Source organism: Neofelis nebulosa, chromosome 10 (genome assembly GCF_028018385.1).
Source record: "Neofelis nebulosa isolate mNeoNeb1 chromosome 10, mNeoNeb1.pri, whole genome shotgun sequence".
NCBI classification, from domain to species: Eukaryota; Metazoa; Chordata; class Mammalia; order Carnivora; family Felidae; genus Neofelis; species Neofelis nebulosa.
In genome coordinates, this window is record NC_080791.1 from 498243 (window position 1) to 503470 (window position 5228).

The following is a 5228-nucleotide window of genomic DNA, read 5'->3' on the forward strand; positions in this document are numbered from 1 at the left end:
TAAATGTATAGATTGCTTTGGGGAGGATAGATATTTTAACAATGTTTGCTCTCCCAGTCTCGAGATAGGACAATTCTGAAAGGCATGACATTCGCCAGCAAGAAATGTAAAATGTAATTTTTTTAAAGAAAAGATACCGTTTACACGAATGACAAAAATTTTAACCACAAAGATGACTCTTAGAACCTGTGCAAGGTGAGCCTGAGCAGTTCTGTAGGTCAAGTGTCCAACTCTTGATCTCAGCTCAGGCCTTAATCTCAGGGTTGTGAATTCAAGCCCTGCCTTGGGCTCCGAGCTGGGTGTGAAAGCCTCCTTAAAAAGAGAAAAGAAAAAAAAAAAAGATGTGGGGGCACCTGGGTGGCTCAGTTGGTTAAGTATCCGACTTCGGCTCAGGTCATGATCTCACATCTCGTGGGTTCAAGCCCTACATTGGGCTCTGTGCCGATGGCTTGCAGTCTGGAGCCTGCTTCGGATTATTTGTGTCCCTCTCTCTCTGCCCCTGACCCACTCGCATTCTGTCTCTGTCTCTCTCAAAAACAAATAAACTTTAAAAAAATTGTTTAATAAATAAAGAAATAAAACTTAAAAAAAAGAAGATATGCAAGCTTTTCTAGGGAAAAAGAACAGGCCAATCCAGTCATTCAGACCTTTCAAAAACAGGAGCGTCCATGCCTGCAAGGTCAAGGCTGGTCATTGTGAAGTGAATTGCCTTTGCAAAGAATAATGGGAAACTGAGGGAAGTTGACAAGTAGCAAAAGCGAACCAAGAGCCAGTATATGCCTGTGGTGGTTATAAAGAGACCCTCATCTCCCTGCAATGGAAGAGACAACACAGCCGAGGGACAGTCACAGAGCTTATCACACAGAGTAGCTGCAGAGACAATTAGATGCTCGGGTAGGAGTGGTCAGAGCTCAGACACATGGCACAGGGACACCTGCGTAGACGTCCTCAAGAACTAGGGTTCAACAGATTCCCTGCTCAGTGCCAGCCTCCTGCCATCAGCCCTGGGCTGCAGAAGGGAGCCGCCACTCACCTCAGTGCCCCAGGGCCTCTGTGACCATACAGGTGGTTCCTGCCCATCTTTCAGGACCAGCACTGCCCTGGCTGCATTGAGCTGGGGTTTGACCATAGTCCTCCGCCTGCCCAGTGGGAGAGGACACGGAAGCAGCACTGGGGTTGCCTAGGGCCTCATGGCGGAGAGGCCCGGTAGGGTCTTCTCACACGGGGCAAGTGCCAGCTCTTAATGCAGAGGAGTGGTGTCACCGAGAACTTCAGCGCTGGTCCTGCTTCATGGGAGACGCACACGATGATGAGCCCTCAGAATAAGAGGGACCAGGCAGCAGCACTTGACTGCCAGAAGCCAAGGACCACGGTTACCATGACAACCAGAAAGGTTAAAGATGCGGCCAGGAGAGCCTGACCGGCAGCAAGATGATTAAAAAACTCTGGTGTTCCTGGGGACAAAGTAGCCAGGCACCCTTCAGAGTACTACTGAACATCTACAATCCGAGGGTAGGAATGGAAGAGCAGGAGGCTGAAGACAGGGGTCCCAATAAAAGGTCACAATGCCTGGCTCAGTTCCCAGACCTGAGCCACTCTTCAGATCCGGAACCCACCGAATGATGAGATGACCGGGTCCCCGGGAAGAAAGAGCCGACAGCATCCTCGACAAATACATGCTGTAAAGATTCCCTCAGTCCCTCAGTGCCATGTCAGTGAATGCACCCCGAAAGGGGAATAACCAAATATTGAAGGAGTATAGGACATAGTGATCTGAAGATTAACCAGGAGACGTGATCTTCCAAAGGAAAGGAGTCAACTGAGAAAACAAAGATACGAAATCTAAGAAACAAGGCAGCTGTGGTGCCACGAGTGTGCGCCTACAGCTATAGGAGCGTGACTGACCACAGGCCCTTAGAGCTGTGCTCCGTCCTCCAGCACAGCCCACACTTCCTATGCGCTGGTCCCAGCAAATGACTGTGTTCCTAAGGCAAGCCGATTCCTGGGATACGCGCGACTCTACCGATTGGCCACAGGAAGACACGCTTAACTTTCCTTAGAGCCCACAAGGTCTTAGACACCTCCACCCCACCATCCTCCCCTCAGGGTCACACTTGCCTCGTGCTCTGATGGGTCGCTCAGCCACTCTCTCCCAGTTCCCTCTCCGTTTTTTGCTCACAAGAATTTCCCAATAGAATTTTCATTCATTGAACCCTATCTTGGCATCTGGCTCCTAGAGGACCCAGTGCCAACACAGGAGAAAGCTAAAAAAAAATCCCCGGGACGATGGTAAAGGAAGATTCCAGCTGTGCACCAGGCCTAGGAAGCAACTGGTGAGACCAGTGCAGAAGGGATGGCCACAAAAAAGATGAAAATGACAGAAAACCTACTGTGTTTGAGTGCTATTTCTTAGCACTCTGGCAGAGTAAGAACTAACAATAAAGTACATTAAAATCTAAACAAATTCGTAATTTTTAATAACTACCAAAATAAAAAGTTGAACAAGAAGGAAAGTATACTCATAGTATACTAAATGACAACAGCAAACATATATTTATATAGCCATAATTATACACACAGTAAATATTAACATAACAACAAATAAAATATATTGAGGGCACCTGGGTGGCTCAGTCAGTTAAGCATCCGACTCTTGATTTTAGCTCAGGTCATGATTTCACAGTTCGTGAGTTCGAGCCCCATGTTGGACTCTGTGCTGACGGTGCAGAGCCTGCTTGGGATTCTCTGTCTCCCTCCTCTGCCCCTCCCTACTCTCAAAATAAATAAACTTTAAAAAAAATTACAATATATTGATGAGTATTTTAGGAGGCTGAAAGGAAGGGAAATGTGGGGAGAAGGGTGATGAGTGCTATGAGGAATGTCACAGAGGAGCTTAACACACCACATATTAAAATGAACTGTCAAGAATGAGAGTATAGGCATTTTGTTTGGAAATATGGAATTAAATATGAAAGGGAAAGTTGAAAGCATAAAAAGTGGTCATCTCTGGTGAGAAGGAGTGGAGATTGGTACCACTATCTCATAATAAATTGTAGATTTTTCTACAATAAATTGTAGATTTTTATATATAATTTTGGTAGAGTTTAAATGAAAAGTAATTGTGAAAAATTAGATTACATAAATGACAATTATATGTGGAAATCATAATTTGTAAATAAATTATGTAAACAAATAGGTGATTAATAAAGGAACTAAAAATGTGAATAAAAATGAAGACATTACATTTCAGAGTTAATTAAATGAGGGGCACCTGGGTGGGTCGGTCAGTTAAGCCTCTGACTTCGGCTCAGGTCATGATCTCACGGTTCGTGAGTTCGACCCCTAAATTGGGCTCTGTACAGACAGCTTGAAGCCTGGGGCCTGCTTAGGATGCTGTCTCCCGCTCTCTCTGCTCCTCCCCCACTTGCACTCTGTCTCTCCCTGTTTCTCAAAAATAAATAAAGATTAAAAAAAGAAGTTAAAAAAATAAAATTCCCATTCAAAAAAAAAAAGACCTAATTAAATGAAAGTTAAAAAAGAAAAAGCAGTGATACCACTTCTAGATATATACCCAAGAAAATTGAAAATATGTCCACGCCAAAACTTGCATACAATGTTCATATCAGCATTTTTCATAATAGCTAAAAAGAGTTGATGGACTCAAATGTCCATCATCTGAAGAATGGATAAATAAAATCTGGTATATCTACGTAATGGAATATTATTTAGCAATAAGAAAGAATGGAGTTTTGATACAAGCTACAACATAGATGAATCTTGAAAACATGATACTGGGCGCCTGGGTGTCTCAGTTGGTTAAGTTCTGACTTGGGCTCAGGTCATGATCTCGCAGTTTGTGAGTTCGAGCCCCAGGTCAGACTCTGTGCTGCCAGCTCAGTGCCTGGAGCCTGCTTCGGATTCTGTGTTTCCCTCTCTCTGCTTCTTGCTTGCTCTCTCTCTCTCTCTCTCTCTGTCTCTCTCCCACAAGTAAACATTAAAAATTTTTTTTTAAAAGAAAGACAGAAAACATGATGCTGAGTATAAGGAGCCAGTCACAAAAGGCCACATATCATATGAATTCATCTATAAGAAATGTCCAGAATAGGCAAATCCACAGGAGCAGAAAATAACTTAGTGCAGTTAGTATGAGTCGCTGAAGCCTGCTGGAGGGAAAAATAGAGAGTTTCTGCGGCTGGGTGTGGAGTTATTTTATGGAATTATTAAAATATTCTAAAATTAGGGGCGCCTGGGTGGCGCAGTCGGTTAAGCGTCCGACTTCAGCCAGGTCACGATCTCGCGGTCCGTGAGTTCGAGCCCCGCGTCAGGCTCTGGGCTGATGGCTCGGAGCCTGGAGCCTGTTTCCGATTCTGTGTCTCCCTCTCTCTCTGCCCCTCCCCCGTTCATGCTCTGTCTCTCTCTCTCTGTCCCAAAAAAAAAAAAAAAAAAAAAAAAAAAAAAACGTTAAAATATTCTAAAATTAAACAGTGGTGGTGAATGAACAATTCTGTGAATGTATTAAAAACCACTGAATTGTGGGGCACTTGGGTGGCTCAGTAGCTTAAGCATCTGACTCTTGATTTCAGCTCAGGTCACGATCTTGAGGCTTTGTGGGATCGCGCCCTGCATTAGGCTCTGTGCTGACAGCGTGGAGCCTGCTTGGGCCTCTCTCTCTTCGTCTCTGCTCTTTCCCCACTAGTGTGTGCACGCTCTCTCTCTCTCTCTCAAAATAAATAATCTTAAAAAAAAACTACCACAGAATCTATTTTATCAACATAGAGAAGTAGAATTGTTTTCTCCTTGGCTCGAGGGAAACACACACACACACACACACACACACACACACACACACACAAAACAAAACTATTAAAGCCACAGCTTAGCAAGTAGATACTGCATTTCTAAGAGAATCTAGTTGATCTACCCCAGTGCCAAATACTCCATTTATTTAGCCTGCTTTCCAAATGTGAGTATTACCTGAAGTAAGTAAGGTTTTCACATGGCTTTTTACCAAATGAATTGAGAAGGCAAAAATATCATCAAAGCTGCCGAGATGCTATCGGGACATTACATGAAGGGACTTGAAGGTGCGCCTGGCTGCGAAGTCAAGGGGACCTTTCATCCAAGTGAATCATGAGCCAGAAGCATCACATTAAATGGGAGAAAACGGAAGCAGCTTCTTAAATAAAACTATCTCCTCACTTTCCAGTTTATTTCCATGACAAACAAGC